Source organism: Paroedura picta, chromosome 16 (assembly GCF_049243985.1).
Source record: "Paroedura picta isolate Pp20150507F chromosome 16, Ppicta_v3.0, whole genome shotgun sequence".
Taxonomy (NCBI): Eukaryota; Metazoa; Chordata; class Lepidosauria; order Squamata; family Gekkonidae; genus Paroedura; species Paroedura picta.
In genome coordinates this window covers 27,176,557-27,192,913 of record NC_135384.1, presented here as the reverse complement: position 1 = coordinate 27,192,913, position 16,357 = coordinate 27,176,557, and the positions used below count along the sequence as shown (strand labels likewise).

At 55.6% G+C, this 16,357-nt stretch overlaps 1 protein-coding gene across 2 annotated transcripts in view; it reads left to right on the top strand.

Annotated features, from left to right (window-relative positions):
- The first annotated feature begins 219 nt into the window (after window positions 1-219).
- Window positions 220-16,357, top strand: part of THRA (thyroid hormone receptor alpha) — a 116,870-nt gene continuing 100,732 nt past the window's right edge. The window contains exon 1 of one of the 2 annotated variants that reach the window (XM_077315525.1): window positions 220-597. The gene's annotated coding sequence lies outside the window, so the exon portion shown is untranslated. The remainder of the gene's footprint in view (window positions 598-16,357) is intronic. The other variant, XM_077315524.1, reaches the window with a different exon arrangement.

Below are 16,357 nucleotides of genomic sequence, written 5' to 3'. Positions count from 1 at the left end.
CGGTCTCCGTCCCCGGGCGCCGAGCGCTCGCCTTTGCCCGTCCCTCCGTGCGCCCCGGCGCGGCGCGTCCTGGGCCGTCCTGCAGGGTGCAGCAGCGTCAGGCCGGCCGGAGGAAGGCAGCCAGGCAGGCGGGCGGGCGGGCGGAGGCGGAGCCAGGCCGGCCTCCTTCCCTCCGGCTCGCCGAGTCCATTTCCCCAGCTCGAGTGACACAAACACGCCAGCGGCAGCGGCGGCAGCAGGAGGAGGCGGAGGCGCAGGAGGAGGCGGAGAAGGAGGAGGCGGAGAGCGCCCAGCCCGCAGCTCCCCAGCGCCGCCAACGCCAGCCCCGCCGCCTCCCCTCCGCCGCGCACGGCCGGTCCTCCGCCCGGGGCTGCCCCGAAGACGCGCGCCGGCGAGCTCCGGCTGGCGAGGCGCGCGGCGCGGACGGGGAGGGCGGCCCGGCGCCAGCTTCCTGCTTGCCCACCAGGACGACGAGGACGAGGAGGCGGCGGCGCAGGAGGAGGAGGGACCGGGCCGGGGGAAGCCCGCCAGGCGAGGGAGCCGCCGGAGCAGCAGCAGCAGCAGCAGCCGCCCCGAGCAAGGGAGGAAGGGAGGGAGGTAGGTGGATGCGGCCGCCCTGCGCCTGCCCGGCCACCCGGACGTGTCTTCCCGCCGCCGCCGCCGCCAGCTGTCCCCCCTGCGCGCCCCGTCCCGCCGCAGCTGTTCTGGCCGCCGGCGACGTTGCAGAGCCCCCTCCCTCCCTCCCTCCGTCCTTCCTTCCTCCTCCTTGCCGGCGCTGTCCCCTCGGTGCGCGGCTGTGGGAGCGCGCAGGGCGCTCGGGCTCTGCCCCGGCCGCTGGAGGAGGGGCGAGCGGGCGCGGAGGCGCGGCACCTCCGGAGTTGGAGAGACTCGGCCCGGGAGGAGAAGGGGGGAGTCGGTCGGTCCGGCGGGCGGGGGGGGGGGGGATCGCGGGTTTGTTTACGGCGCTCCTCGAGAGGAGGCCTCCCCCCCCTTGCGCCTTGCAAAAATGGCAAGCTGGGGAGTCCAGGGAGGAGGGGGCGCAGCGAAGCGGGGGACCCCCACCCTCCTCCTCCTCCGCCGCCGCCGCCGCCGTCTTGGGCTCGGAGCATTACGGTGGTGCTCTTTGCAACGGGGTGGGATTTAAATAGCATTTCCCCCCCACCCCCACCCCCACCCCCACCCCCACCCCCACCCCCACCCCCACCCCCAATCCTGCGCGGGCCGCCGCTCCTAATCCCAAGCGGGGCGCGATCCGTCGGTTCTGCGCCTCGGATTTATCTTAAGAACTCTTAAAAAGGCGCCCGTGTGCGCGCGGCGGGGGGGGGTGTGTGGGGGGGGGTGCACGCGTGCCTGCCTGCCTGCCTGTCTCGGTGGGGCTTGCGGGAGGGCCGCGGCCGCCGCGGGGGAAGCGCCACTACTTTTGACGTTGGCTGTTTGCAGGAAGGGGGAGGGAGGGTGTTTTTCTATTGGTCTTTGAAAGAGGGGGGGGGGGAGAGATGGGTAAATATTTTCCTAAAAAATAAGGCCGCTTGGCATGGGGCTGGCGGATCACAAGCCTGGGGTGGGGGGGGGGCGGCAGGGGGGACTGCGCCGGAGCCCTCCGAGGTTGACAGCTAGGCCCGTTTTCCGGCTGCGCTGGCTTGAACTTCGCCTGCGCCAGGGATCCTCCCCGTCCTGTGGGGGAGGGCTTGGGGGAGGGCTTGGGGGGGGGAGGGATGGGTTCCCCATCCTGGCTTGGTCAGAGCAGCTTGGGGGGGGGGGGGGAGAAGGGGATTACTTGGAGTTGCAGAGGGATCCCTGCAGAGGGATCCTGCCCTTGCCGGAAGGGGGATTCTGAGGGGCGACGGTGAAGCTCCTATCGCTGCCCAAGTTGACAGCTGCCCCTCGTGGGACGTGGCCGGATTTGGGGGGAGGCGGGGAGCCCTCCGAGGCGGATGCATCCTGGCGCTTCCAAACTTGGCTGTTTTGCATTTCGGGGGGGGGCACTGGGGTGTGTGTGTGTGTGGCTTTGGGGGGGGCGGTTCGTGGCCCCCCCACGTCGTGGCCCACATGCAGCCTGCGAGTCCTTGCTCGCTTCTGTCCCAGGGGGGAAGAGACCGCCGCGCAAGGAGGTGCCCTCTGGCCGTCCCGCCCCTCTCGGATCTTGGAAAGGTGGTTGGATTTTCTCCCCCCCCCTCTCCCCGCCCTTGCTGTAGCTTGCTGGGACAAGTTGCAGGGGGAATGGGGGGGGCACAAGGAAGAGGAGCCCTGCCCTTCGTTTCCAGGATGGCCGCCGTGTGGGTCAGGGGGGAGATGACGGGGTCAAGCCAGGTGTGCTTCGGCCCCTTCCCCTAAAAACAGGTGTGGGCTGGGCTGGGGGGGGGAGGTATCCGTTGACTCCAAGAAAAGCAGGCTGGGGCAGGCAGTCAGTCACAAGGGGGAAAGCGGCTCAGGGAGGAGAAGGGAAGCAGCCATGGTCTCAGGGCAGGCTCTCTGGCCTCGTCCTGGAGCATTTTCTTCTCATGCAGATCCGGTCAGATGGCTGTTCCTCTTGCCCCATGCGGCTGCCCCCAGCTCTATCCCGGTCCCCCCCCCCCATGCCTGAGTCCCCCTCTGCCGTTCCTTGTTTCATCGGGTTGCTGGCTCTCTGGAAAAGGATCTGACTTTTGCTCTGGATGTGGGGCAGGGAGAGGTGGATACTCATGTTTACCACCAGTGGAGGAAAAGGTGTGATTCTGCCTGCGTTTTCTCTCTCTCTCTTTCTCTCTCCCTACGTAGCTAGGAGGAGTTGAAGGAAGTCCCAAGTGCTGGGTGACTGGCGGCGTGCAGGGGAAAGGTCACGACCGGGAGCGAGGTCGCAGCGTCCTCCCCAAAAGCAGGTTGCGCCGTGTCCCTGAGCGAGTCCCGGGGTTAGCGCAGGCCAAGAATGCGGCCGGTCCGGTGTCAGAGGTCGGAGCTGGGAATCAGACCCACAAATTCTTTTTCCCCCTGCTGCAGAAGCAGGACAGAGTAGTGGAGCGCTTTCAGCCTTGAGTCCGAAATCTCACGCTTTTGGGTACGTGGTCCAGGAATATCGGCGTTTAGGATGGGCAAACAGGAAGGAAGGAAGGAAGGAAGGAAGGAAGGAAGGAAGGAAGGAAGGAAGGAAGGAAGGAAGGAAGGAAGGAAGGAAGGAAGGAAGGAAGGAAGGAAGGAAGGAAGGAAGGAAGGAAGGAAGGAAGGAAGGAAGGAAGGCTCTTTTCTGTGTTTTTATAGCATGCAAACAGGAAGCAGACAGACGCTGAAATGGGGGGAGAGAGATACTTTCATAGGAAAATGCACCCTTGGCTGACTACGGAAGAGTCTCTGATACCTTTGGTGTTGGCTGCTTCTTCCCTGCAGCTTCCAGCACAAGCCACTGTGGCCTGTCTTGGGATGCTCCTTGCTCAGCCTTTAGAAAGGACAGGGGCTCTCCCCACTGCCTGGGAGAAAGGTGACCTTTGCAAGCCCTTTGCAGGCCGTCTGGGCCCAGGTCCATGAAAATCCATTGGCGTTGTGCAGTAGCAAAGGGAATACTTGCTCAGAATTGCTGTCCCCAGCAGCGGTGACGAAACGGGTCCTTGGCCCTAAGGACTTGTGTTTTCAGAAGGAGCGTGTTGGGTGGGTGAGGGCGGCCGAGCCAGGAGATTTCCTCTGGGTGGAAAGGCTGTTGGTAAGGGTCTTGGGGTGCTTTCCGCCCAGGGAAGACTCCTTCCATCGGAGGAAATCGCCTCTGTTGAGGACACAGGGCCTTGTTTTTTTTGCGGTGTACTTTGGGGGTTCGCTTCGCAGCCCCTCTTCCCGTGGTTGGGCCCATCGAGGCGCCGGCAGGCACTAGTGGATTGGCACATCTGTGTCACGTCCCAGAAATGGGGTTTCTGAATCTGAAGCTCAGCTCCCGCTGCTGTGAACCCTGGACTTTCCCCAGGGCCTTTGCACCCTGTCTGGAGGGGTTATGGTTATCGTGCCCCACGTGGCTGGCTGCTTTCGCTTGCCGGCCTCCTTCGTTTTGGCAGGAGCGTGGCGGAGAGGTAGTCATCGCTCGGGCACTCTCTCATAAGGTGGCCACCACGGAGGCCTGGCTGCCTCACCCTGTCTGACCTTTGCCTGGGATGGCCCAGGGAAGTCCTCTCTTGGGGCCCAGCCGGATTGTCCGTCCTGTCCCAATTGTTACTGCTCTGAGCACGGTCAACAGAGTTGCAGAGACACCTGGGCAAGCTTTGCCTGCATTTGGGATTAATCCCTCCTCTTCGTTTGAGGTGTCCCGGGCTCTGGTTTCTGCCACACGTTGCTGACAGTTCCTTCTTGTTGTTTTTTGGGAACCTTGTGTTAATGGAGCTGCATGCACCCCTGGATCCCCCGTAACGAGATGTTGCTATAACGAGATGTAACCGCCCAGAGCTGTAAAGAACGGGCGGTATAAAAATCCAAATATAAATAAATGAAATGCATTGGGTGTTTTCATAAGTGTGCAAACGACTGTTTTGATGGGTGCGTTGTTGTGGATCCCCTGTAACGAGATGCTACTTTGGGTTGTTTTCGTAAGTGTGCAAGGGGCTGCGTTGTTGCTATTGCCGCGGAATGCACGCATGCATGCGTGTGTGTGAACATGCGGTCCCAGTTGCACACAGGGTTTGGTGTGCTGCCTGCCCTCGGTGCTGTTTTGTGGGAGAAATCAACAGGTCAGTGCATGCGAGAGATTCCCACAGATGTGGGCCCCGTAGGGTTAGGGCCTGTATGACAGAGCTGTTCCGCCAGGTCTTTGGTTGAGATCCCGGCACGGAAGATCTAGGGCCCCTCCAAATTTAATGATATCTATCACTTAGCTGATATGGCCGGCACCCCTAGATCTTTCCCTGAGGTTCTGGGTGGGGGGTGGGATTGGGGGGGAGCAGGTGGGGATCATATTCTTTGCCACTGGGTTATTGTGGGCTTTTAAATATTTTTAAGTATTTCACCATTTGCGTGGGGTTTTGTGATTTTCTGGTTGTAACCGACCGCGAACCGATCTTCCAAAGAGCAGCGGGAAATAAATATAAATAAATAAATATCATAATAATTAATATCAACGACGACAACTGCAGCAGGAACTCGACCATGCATACAGAGGTGTTGCGTTTCGCCCACCCTTGCGGGAGGGCCCAGTAAATGTGCACGGGGTGAACATTCGCTTGCAAGAGTGCAGTTCCGCCCAGGGCCCGTGCGCAGGTTCTGCGCGTGCCAGGGAGGACGTGGCTGAGAAATCGTGGCCTGGCTGAAGCAGCTGGGGGCGGAGGGAGGGGGGAGCGACACAGCGGAGCAGGGGGTTGAACCTTGTTCCTGGGTGTCTCTGAAGCAATCACGGCAGGGAAATGACATTTGCATTGTTTGAGCTTTGGCGTTGTAAGTGGAGGGAGGGGGGAGGTCTGTCAAGGGGGCACCTTGGGAAGGTAGCTGGGAGGGGAATCCATCAGAAAATGCCACTGTTACCCTCCCAGTTGTAGAATCTAGGCCAGGGGTAGTCAAACTGCGGCCCTCCAGATGTCCATGGACTACAATTCCCAAGAGCCCCCTGCCAGCATTCGCTGGCAGGGGGCTCCTGGGAATTGTAGTCCATAGACATCTGGAGGGCCGCAGTCTTGACTACCCCTGATCTAGGCCATGCTGTCTCCAAATAAGAGGGTGGAGGGTGTGGGGGATTCTCCCCAAGTACACAGGGTGTGTGTGATCTACAGCCGAACAAGGGCAAATCCTTGTAAACAGAACAACTCCTTGCAGGGTCTGATTGAAACTCCCCCCCCCCCAAAAAAAAAAAGAAACAACTTCTAAAATTCTGCAGCCCTCTTGGTAGGAGGGAAACAGTTTATATTTTTTTCTTGAAACCCAAGTGTCCTTGGAGTTTTGAGAGTGCCTATGTGCTCTGTTCAAGGCTGGGCACGTTCAGCTGGCCTTCTCAAGGACATTAATAGACCTGTGTGTTTTTGTGTGTTGGTGTGTGTGTGTAGGGACCGTGTATTGGGCGGTTTGTAACTGCCGAGGCAGGGGGAAGAGGGTGACTTCTAAATGCACAGCTGTGGAGGGAAAGGCATCCAGTGCATGCTCAGAGGCATTGCTGCCGTTGTTCTCTTGCTGCTGCTGTTCTTGCCAGTTTGGTGTCGTGGTTAGGAGTGCAGACTTCTAATCTGGCATGCCGGGTTCGATTCTGCGCTCCCCCACATGCAACCAGCTGGATGACCTTGGGCTCGCCATGGCACTGATAAAACTGTTCTGACTGAGCAGGAATATCAGGGCTCTCTCAGCCTCACCCACCTCACAGGGTGTCTGTTGTGGGGAGAGGAAAGGGAAGGCGACTGTAAGCCGCTTTGAGCCTCCTTTGGGTAGAGAAAAGTGGCATATAAGAACCAACTCTTCTTCTTCAGTAATATCAGAGCTGTCTCAGCCTCACCTCTCTCACAGGGTGTCCGTTGTGGGGAGAGGAAAGGGAAGGCAATTGTAAGCCGCTTTGAGCCTCCTTCGGGTAGGGAAAAGCGGCATATAAGAACCAACTCTTCTATATGGTCCTGTCAACCTCCTCAATGGTCAAAGATAGGCCTTTGATCATTCTTCTTCTTCTTCTTCCTCTTCTTCCTCGACGACAAATGGCGATAGGCATACATAACGTTTAGGGGGTTAGATAGATCCGTGGAGGATCCACAGAGGCTACCAGCCATGGTCATGGAGGGGAAACTCCACATTCAGAGCTTCCTCTTGGGAAGGCCTCGGCCTCTCTGCCCCATTATTGGCCCTCCGGAGGAGCTGGTTGACCGCTCTGTGAGACAGGAGGCTGGACTAGATGGACCCTCGCTGGCCTGACCCAGCAGTGCTCTTCTGGTGTCCTTCGTGTGATTTCATCGGCTGACGCGGAAGTGGATTATTACCAAAAACGTTGTGTTTAGACATAGCTGAAAGCGCTTCAGACGCATTATCTCCCCAGACGGCGAACCCTGTAAGTTAGTTTAGTGCAGCAGACGAGGGGGCTGAGTGGGTGGGTGGGGGGAGGGCTATGCCGAGAAACAGTGGGCCTTCCTCCAGCGCATTAACAGGCACCGTTGAAATTTAGGTTAATCGCTCCGTCTCTTGACAGCACTGCTAGGAGTTCCCGTTGGGAGCCTAACTCCACCGGCCCTGCTGCCCTGCTCTCGTTGGGTTGAAATGCTTTCGAACCGGAGCTCTGCTCCTCCTTGGTTCCCTTGCCTCGGTTCCCCCGCTCGTAAAAAGCAGCCCGCATCTTCCCGGGGGGTTATCTTGGATTAGGGGCTGGCGTGTGCAATGCCCATCGGCCGCCCCGTGGCGGAAAGCGCCTCTGAACCTTGCAGAGAGGTGTCGGAAGAGCAAAGCTCCCTGGACGGAAATCACGGGAAGAGCTGGTTCTAGGCAGAGCGGGTTGCTGGGCTGCAGGCCTAGTGTTCTGCCCCTCCCCGTTGCTGTGGTCTCTTGCATATATTCCGGCAGCTTACAGCGCTGGCCGGCTGCTCGTCTCGGCCTGGGAGGCCTGGTGCCGCCTGGGGCCACCCCTCTCCTTGAGCCCTCGTCCATCTCCCAAGGGAGCCAGCGCCGTGTGTGTGTGTGTGTGTGTGTGTTTGTGTGTGTGTGTGTGTGTGTGTCTCTCTCTAGGGAAGTGGGGCAGAGTTCACCACAGCTGCCATGAGTGGGGCGGGGTTGGCGGGAGTGTGGAAGGGGGGGGGGGTTGGCGGTGGAGAGATGTCAGCTGAAATGCACGTGGGTGAGTCTCTCTTTCACTGGCGTTTTGATATAAACGGTCGATTCAGGTCCAGCGGAGGGGGGGGGGACGATTAGGCCCTGGCGGAGGGAGATTTCTTTTCCTGTTGTTGTCGGAGGGAGGGAAGAGGGCGGCCGCTGGTGGGCCGCCACCTCTAAGGCAGCCTCGGGGTTTGGGCCGTAAAAGATCCGACCGAATGCCACTCCAGAAAAGGACGCAAAGGTCAGTGCCAAAAATATGCCCGCAGGGAAGAGTAAAGGGAGTGGTCGTTTTACCCACCTTCCATCCATTCCACTTGGTAACGTCCTTGTCGTCACCCGCAGGAGAGCAGGGACTTTTGCTCACTCTCTTTCTCTCGGGGCGGGGAGGGGGGGGCATCTTTTTATCACCGCTGATGAAACCGAGGCACAGCCATTGCTGGCAGATGAGCAGTCCAAGAATTCGTTTGGGTGTGTTTTCAACCTGGACCCTTCCTGAATCTCCAGCAGACTTAACAGACTGGCTGGGCTTGCCCTCCAGAGCTGCCCAGTCTCCGTGTTTGGCTTGGGGGAGGAATTTTCCACAACGCCACTCTGCGTGGGGAGGGGGCGCGTGCATCTCTCCTCCGGTCTGCTGGCTTGGCTCACCTGCTTGAATCCACCTGGGGTTTTCCGCCCTGCAGGACCCTCCTACGTAGCCCCTCTTTCGCAGCATCTGAACTCTTTATGGGCTCATGAAGGAGGAACTTATAATAATTTTTTTACATTGCATATTTCCCCTTGTTGGTCTTCTCCGCTGCTGTGCTGAAATCCAGCGGGTACAGGCAGGGACGGAAAACCAGCCTGAAGTTTAACGCTGGGCCTGGAATTCGGCTCTAAGCTCGGGAATTTTTGAAAAACGTCCAGATTATGGTTCAAGAATGCTGGCAGGAGATGCGGAAGCAGGACTTAATTGTTCATGGAAGAGATGCCAGAGCTTGGGGTTGCATTGGGCATCCTGCCAGCTTCCCCGCTTCTTGAGAATCTGAAGGCAGGCGGCCGTTGCCGGCGGAGAAAGCACTCTGTGAATGCTCAGAGATGCTTTTCTTTATTGTAGAACGCAGGAAGTTTCTTCTTTTAGTCTAGAAGAGAAGAGGCGCTCCAAGCCTTGCAGTATCTGCAAACAATAATTTTGTTTGATGGATTAGTTTGATTTTTATGTCGCCCTCTCGGTGAACTGGCTCAGGGCAGTGTGCCTTTCCGTAAATATATATACAGTACCGGTTAAAATTCAGATTTAAAATTGCATTGAAAAATTAGGACAGAAACAAATGACAGCATTCGAGTTTACGGTCCCTACGTCAGCTGCCCGGTTTACAGAACTTCTTCTGAATTCACCCAGGCCAGACTCTGCTCTGGATGTCTTCTAATAGACAGCGGATGGTGGTTAGGTGAGGCCCAGTGAATGTTGACATATTATCGGCTCCAGCCAAAAGCCTGGTGGAAGAGCTCTGTCTTGCAGGCCCTGCGGAATTGTGCTAACCAGCAGGGCCTGGGTGTGTTCCGGAAGTTCATTCCGCCAGGTAGGGGCCAGGATGGTCAATGCCTCGGCCCTGGTCGAGGCTAGATGTATCTCCTTGGGGCCAGGGACCGCCAGCTGGTTGTGGTACTGTTTCACATCTGTGCAAGTTTGCCTTGCTCCCGTTTTATAGACGCAGAGGTAAAATGGCTCAGGGCTGCAGTGTTGCAGCTTAGTACAAGGGAGTACCCAGCTAAGGTAGGCTTGTTCAGGATAGCCCCGGTTAGCAGGATCTTGCAGGATCTCGGAAGTTAGCAGGGTTGGCCCTGGTTGGGTTGGCCACAGAGGAAGTCCAGGGTCGCTACGCCGGGTCAGCAAATGGCAAACCACCCCTAGAATCCTAGAGTTGGGACCTCCTGGGTCATCTAGTCCAACCCCCTGCATTTTACAGAACACTCAAAGCCTGAATTTCTGTTGTCTTGAGAACCCAACTGGGGGACCACCCATGATGAGACTTTTCAGGGGTATTCAAACTGCGGCCTTCCAGATGTCCATGGACTACAATTCCCATGCGCCCCTGCCAGCGTTTGCTGTAGACCCCGTGCAAGAAACAAACGCAGTAGGCCCCGTGCAAGAAATGCAAGCAACGCCGCAGCAAAAGTTGCCGGAACTTTCACAGACGCTAACCGCAGCCTCGTTCCAGGTTATAAAAACGCCCTTTTGAACAATCCTGTGGAACAAGAATAAAGGGGGATCCTTCCTGGCTTCCCCCCGGTGAGAGCCACAACAAAGAACGCTCAGGTGCACGTGGGTGCATGCAGATAGACTGCGCTCGGACAAGAGGCTTTGCTTGAACACCTGGCCTTTGTGGCCCTGGCGGCCTGCATGCACAGCCCTGCAACACATATACTCGTGGCAGCGTTTAAAAAGGGCTTCTGGGTTGCAGATGCCACCGCAGCTGCCAGGTCACTCTCCCTTCTTCCCCACCTTGCTTCCATGCACGGGGCAGTTTTTTAAAATAAATGCAAACAGCCTTTCTGCCTGAGCATTGCCTGCCGTTGGAACGGTGCCCCGGCTGCTCCACACCAGCCTGGCCGGCACGTGAGGCTCTTTCTGTTCCTGCTCGGCTGAGCTGTGCAGAAGCCACCGCTGCTGCGCGGAGAGGCAGCGGTGTCTCTGCGTGCGCGGCGTCCCCGCCTCTCTCTCTCCAAATTTAGAAATGTCGCTTGGAAATCTTTCGCAGGGAGAGCTCCTGCGGCTTCCATTAGTAATGTGCTGCTTGTAGGAGCCTGTCGGGGTGGGAGGGGCCCAGGAGGCTGCCTTTTTTCCACAGAAGGTCGTCCCCAGAGATTTTGCATCCTGTGGGTCAGGAAAAGGTGACGGGGCCAAGACGGGCATCCCTGGGCCGCTCTTCTTAGGGACGAAGGGTCCGAGGGATGCCAGCCGCCATCCCATCAGGAGGCCTGGGGGTCTCCTGAAATTGCAGTTTATCTCCCGACTATGAAAATCAGTCGGCCTGACGAAAAGGGGTGCACTATGGGGTGCTCTTCGTGGCCTTGCGTGCCACTGGGTCCTCTCTAGGAGTTCCCCAAGTTCCCTAAGCTGGATCTGGCAACCCTGCTCCCTTTCCCCCGCCGGTGGATTGCTCACAGTGCGCCAGAACAATTCCATAATGGAATATATTAGGGTTTTCAAAGGCTGGCACCCCCCAGAAAGGGCTGAAGCATAGAGGAACTGTTCACCCGACATATTAAGCAGTACAGGAATTCTTTAAATAGGACCTTCTGTTTGCAATAAGCTATGCCCAGGGGTATCAAGCCCAGCCCCTGATCCTTCATCCCAGCCTGTTTCAACCTTTTGCCTGTGGAGGAAGCCCTGAGATATTTCTCAGGCTTTTGAGGACCCCCGGAAGTGGTGACACGCCCCCTTCAGAGAAGGGGGTGTGGAAGAAAGATACAGGAGGCCAGTAATCCATCGATTGATCGATCAGTCATTTATCGTCTCCATGGTGGAGAAAGACACCAGGCCTGTAGGACAGGGGTAGTCAAACTGCGGCCCTCCAGATGTCCGTGGACTACAATTCCCAGGAGCCCCTGCCAGTGGATGCTGGCAGGGGCTCCTGGGAAATGTAGTCCACGGGCATCTGGAGGGCCACAGTTTGACTACCCCTGCTGTAGGCCAACAGCGGAAGTGGGCTCCAGACAGGTCTAGTAATGTCAGCGGCGGTCTGAACTTCCGGAAAGGCCGAGTAACTCCTGGGGCATTCTCGCGACACTCCAGGGTCCCCCAGAACCCTGGCTGGGAATCCTTGCCTTATCCAAGCAAACGTGTAAAGCCAAACTCTTGTTTCCTGTGCAGAACGGCCCTCTTGAGTAGAAAAGTGCAAGAACATTAGCCTGCCACAAGTTTTGTTAGTTTCGTTGTCAGTTTCGTTAGTTGTTAGTTGTTAGTTGTTGGTGTTTTGTTGGTTTTGCTACAGTTTTGTTAGTTCTTGTTCTTTTTTCCTGCTACAGACAAATACAGCTACTCATCTTGAGCCCTCTTGAATAGTTCAGCAGTTCAGAAGGCTACCTGGGCCCGTCTATTTCTGTTTTTGCTACGTCGTCCCCGTCCCCCTCCCCAAATGATACCCAAACCCATGGTGACCGTATAAACTGAACTTGTTACCCCAGTTTGATCCTTGCATCTGTTAAACGCCTTTATTATGCTGTCTGCTAATCTGCTTCTCACCCTCCACCTTTTATGTACGGGCTGGTAGCTTCCGCTTCAATGCATTTATTTTATGGATTTTCGTATTTCTGTGCCGCCCTTCCTGAAAGAGTCAGGGATGGCTCGCAACGTATTAAACCAGCCTTTTTCAACCTTTTGACCATGGAGGAGCCCCTGAAATGATTTTTCGGGCAGCCTATTTTTACCGTAGCGGATCGCAGGCCACGAGAAATACGATTTTTGACAACCCCACAGTGGATTCTGCCACCAAACGGTGTCATTTTGTTCCCACCCATAACCGCTTCAGATTTGGCAAAAACTTGTTCCTTCAGATCAATGATACAGCCATGGGCACCTGCATTGGCCCCACAGTATGCCAGCATATTTGGGGCAACGCTTCCTAATTTCTCACCGACTTCTATCAGTGCTGTGACAAGCCCGTAAAAACGATGACATTTTAATTGTCTGGACGCATGATAAAGAAGTTCCAGACATATTCCACGTGGCATAAGATGTCTTTCACCCCACCATCAACCTGACAATGAAGCAATCTATGCAAGAAATACATTTTACGGACACTATGGTGAAAACTGACAACGGACACCTAGAGAGAGCACCTCATACCTGAAACCTACTGACAGGTGCACATACCTGCATGCCTCTAGCTACCATCCTGAACACACCAACCGATCCGTTGTATGTAGCCAGGCTCCATGCTACAACCCTACAGATGGATTCTCATTGGAGAGAGATCGACGACAAACCTCTTTGGAACTTAAGTACCCAGCTGGAGGAGTCAAGAAACAAATTAACAAAGCCCGGACAAGACCCAGAGAAAACCTGTGACAAGACAGGACCCAAAGAGCCAATAACAGAACCCCACTCGTGGCCACCCCACAGCTCTCTCCACAAAAGCGTTCAGCGCGTCATCAGTGGCTTACAACCTCTCCTGGAAAATTTAGTTTTGTCTTGCACAAGTTCTGGGGGCAAACCTTTTCCTGCATGCCTTTTTACGTCGGTCCGAGAAGGTGACGCTGGATTCAGAATTTTGTTCTGCCGCTTCAGACCGACACGGCGACCCAGCATAATGGGATCCGTCTTGGAGCAGCTTGGTGGACAGAAAGGAGGTATTGGTCTGTTCCTGTGCCGTGGAGGACCGGCTGCATAGCCGGTCACAGATAATCCATCCGCTGGGGTCGAATGTGGAAGACTGTAAAGTCCTTCGGGCAGGGGAAACTCGTGTGTGTGTGTGTGTGTGTGTGTGTGTGTGTGTTTTCCCCCCTTGTTTTGTGCTTGCTTGATTCTGGGAAGTGGCATCTGCAGATGGCCCAGTATAAAAATAGATTTCTGTTTATCTTTAAAGCCCCCTTGGAAAAATAGAAAGGCTGTCTTCAGGTTCGACTGAAAATGTGGAAAAACGAGAAAGTCTCGGAGGAGAGGGGAGCAAGAAATTGCGGGTGAACGTGATGATTTTTCCCTCTTGTCCCTCCAGCCTGCCGATGCTTTGCTGTTTCTTTCCTCTCTGACCTACCCACCCTCCCCTGGTTTTCATCTTGTCGCATGGCCTGGCTTGTTACCTTTCCCCTACCCTGCATCTCAGGTACATGTCCCTGAATGTTATCTGTCAGCTACCGAAACTATACAAAGAGGGGCACGGGTGGACCGTTCATTGGAAGAAGGGGGCCGGGATTCTGTCTTGGAGCTGGCTGGCTGATCGACGGTTTGCCAGCCCCTAATTGAAACCATCCTATATCTCCCCAGCCTGTACCTGGTCGCAATGCATGGAACTCGAAGCCTGTAACTCGAGAACAGGGACTGGGGGAGAGAAGCCGAGGATGAACGGTGGCCAGGTGATAGGGACTCCCGTGTGGTACATTGTTCAATTTTGGACATTACCTTCTTGTGTGCATGCCCGCTTCTACAGACTTATCAGCTTTATCGTGCCTTGAGCAGGCCTCCGGAGCCATGGCCTTGACGTTCCCTGAATAAATAAAACAAAATATCGTGCTGGATTGAAAGGGCCAGCCTTGTCGCATGGCTGGGTGGGCCACAGCTGGCCTCGAAATTTGGACTTTGGGCCCGTCCGCAGGTAGACCTGCAATTTTTCTTTTTTTTTAAACACGAACGGGGAATACCTTGACGCCCGAAATGCAGGTGTAACATGGCATGCTGGTCCATCTGGGCCAGCCAAGGTGATGCGAGGGGGCCTGCTTCTGAAGGCGCCAAGGACCGAGGCAGGATCGTAACCCTGCACGAAAATCGGCTAGATCTCGCAGGATGGATCCACTCTGTTTGAACTGAAACCGACCAATAGCACGCAATGGCGGGAAAATCCACTGTGTTGCATTGTATACAGTTGGGGGTTTGGGTGGGGTGAGCAGGTCGGGTTTTGCCTCTTTGTCCCTTGAGCTGGGCTCGCAATCAAGAGCTGAAATGAACTCCCGGCACCCTCGTCTCTGAACCCACGGATCTGACCGGTTCCGAAAGCCCGGGAAACCCCTTTGGTGGCTTCTCCAGAAATCCCGGGCAGCACCGTTCCAACCAATGGGGCACGCTCTGTCCTTTTTGCAGGGCAGGGCCAACTGTACAACGTCCCCTTCCTCCTGTGCCAAGTGTCAAGGTCTATTTCCATGCCCGCGAAGCTTTTATCTTCTCGTTCGTGTGCCGTTAAAGGCACAGACTCAAACATCGCTTGCAAAGCCCCGGCTGCAGGATCCTGCGGGATTCCTCGTTGGCCAAGGCCTTGGGGATTCACAGAGCGGCTTAGAGAATTTAGTTAGCCATTTTTTTAAAAAGGAGGATTCAAATACCGTTCCGATACCCCCAAAAGGGCCTTATTAATAAGAACGTTGCCTGTGAGATCCTTGTCTTCATATTCCCTCTCTCTCTCTCTCCCCCTTTCTCTGATCTAGGATCCTATTCCCTCTCTGCTTCCCCCGCCTCTCTCCCCCCCCCTTACGCTCTCCATTTGAATTTCCCCTGCCAGTTGTCGGAAAGCATTAAGTGCGGATGGGGCTCCTTCCTTCATGCCAAATGAAAACCGAATCCTGCATTCGTGGCTGCCTGCCGGGGTGGTAGAGAAGGGGGGGGACCCCGGGCGGGCGGGTGGGTGGAGAAGGGCTGACCCCTTTTTCTTTCTATGCCTTTCCTCTCCCGCCCCCCAACCCCTTTCTCTTTGGAGCCCCTGTGTGTATTTCAGGGAACAGTAGCTGGTTGTGTCGCCAGGCCCTCAGATCAAGCTGAAATGACCTTCTCTCTGTGTCAAAGGGGGGGGGAGGGAGGGTAGTTCTGTTGGCAGGAGGTTTGGGACATTGCTTCATATCTGGAACGAGGAAAGGATCAAGGCTGTCTGCAAATCGAGCCCCTTCTGCCCTGGAAATCCGGCATTAAATTCGCATTTAATTTAGTGGCTCGCCGTACGCTTTTCCAGGTCCTGAAGTGGACACATGCCCAAGGTTTTCCATTCACGTTAGAGGTTGTTGTTGTTTTTTTTAAGTGCCCCGCATTTTAATGTTGTCCTCCTTCCAAGGGCTGACAGCTGGGTGCCTAGTTATTCCCTTCTCCCGTTTTTGTCATTACAACAACCCTGCAAGGTAGGGGGAAGTGAGAAAGCGTGCAAAACAGCGCAGGTGTGTGAGTAGCCAGGTCAGCTCAGGGCTTTCAGGATAAGCAGGGGTTTGAACCTCTGCAAACCTGATGCATGCACACGAAAGCTTATTCCCAGAATTAAATTTTGTTGGCCTTAAAAGGTGCTATTGGTGTCCAGGCTGCCTGCTGTATAATTAAAATAGCTACAATTAAACCTCTACCTCAGCTTTTCTCAATTTTTTTACTATTGAGAACCCCCTGAAATATTCTTCAGGCTTTGACAAACCTCAGAAGTGGTGCCAGTTTGGTGTAGTGGTTAGGAGTGCGGACTTCTAATCTGGTGAGCCGGGTTCGATTCCCTGCTCCCCCACATGCAGCCAGATGGATGACCTTGGGCTCAACACGGCACTGAGAAAGCTGTTCTGACCGAGCAGTGATATCAGGGCTCTCCCAGCCTCACCTCCCTCATAGGGTGTCTGTTGTCAGGAGAGGAAAGGGAAGGAGATTGTAAGCCGCTTTGAGTCTCCTTTGAGTAGAAAAAAGCGGCATATAAGTACCAACTCTTCTTCTTCCTCAATTGTGTAAAATATGTTTGGGCAACATAGCCGTGGACACGCCCACCCAGGGCTCCTCCCCTTCCCACCCACCATTGGCCATTTTTTAGGGGGGAGCTCAACATGACCGTGTGCAGTCATATGACTCAATCAATATTTGACAAATACAAAAATATATATTCCTATTTAATTAACTCCCACCCATTCGGGGAAACCCTTGTTTTGGGAATGAGTGCTCTCCCATCCCTAAAGTTGAACTTTGGAAACGCAACCGACACGGAATTGGCAGTAGAAG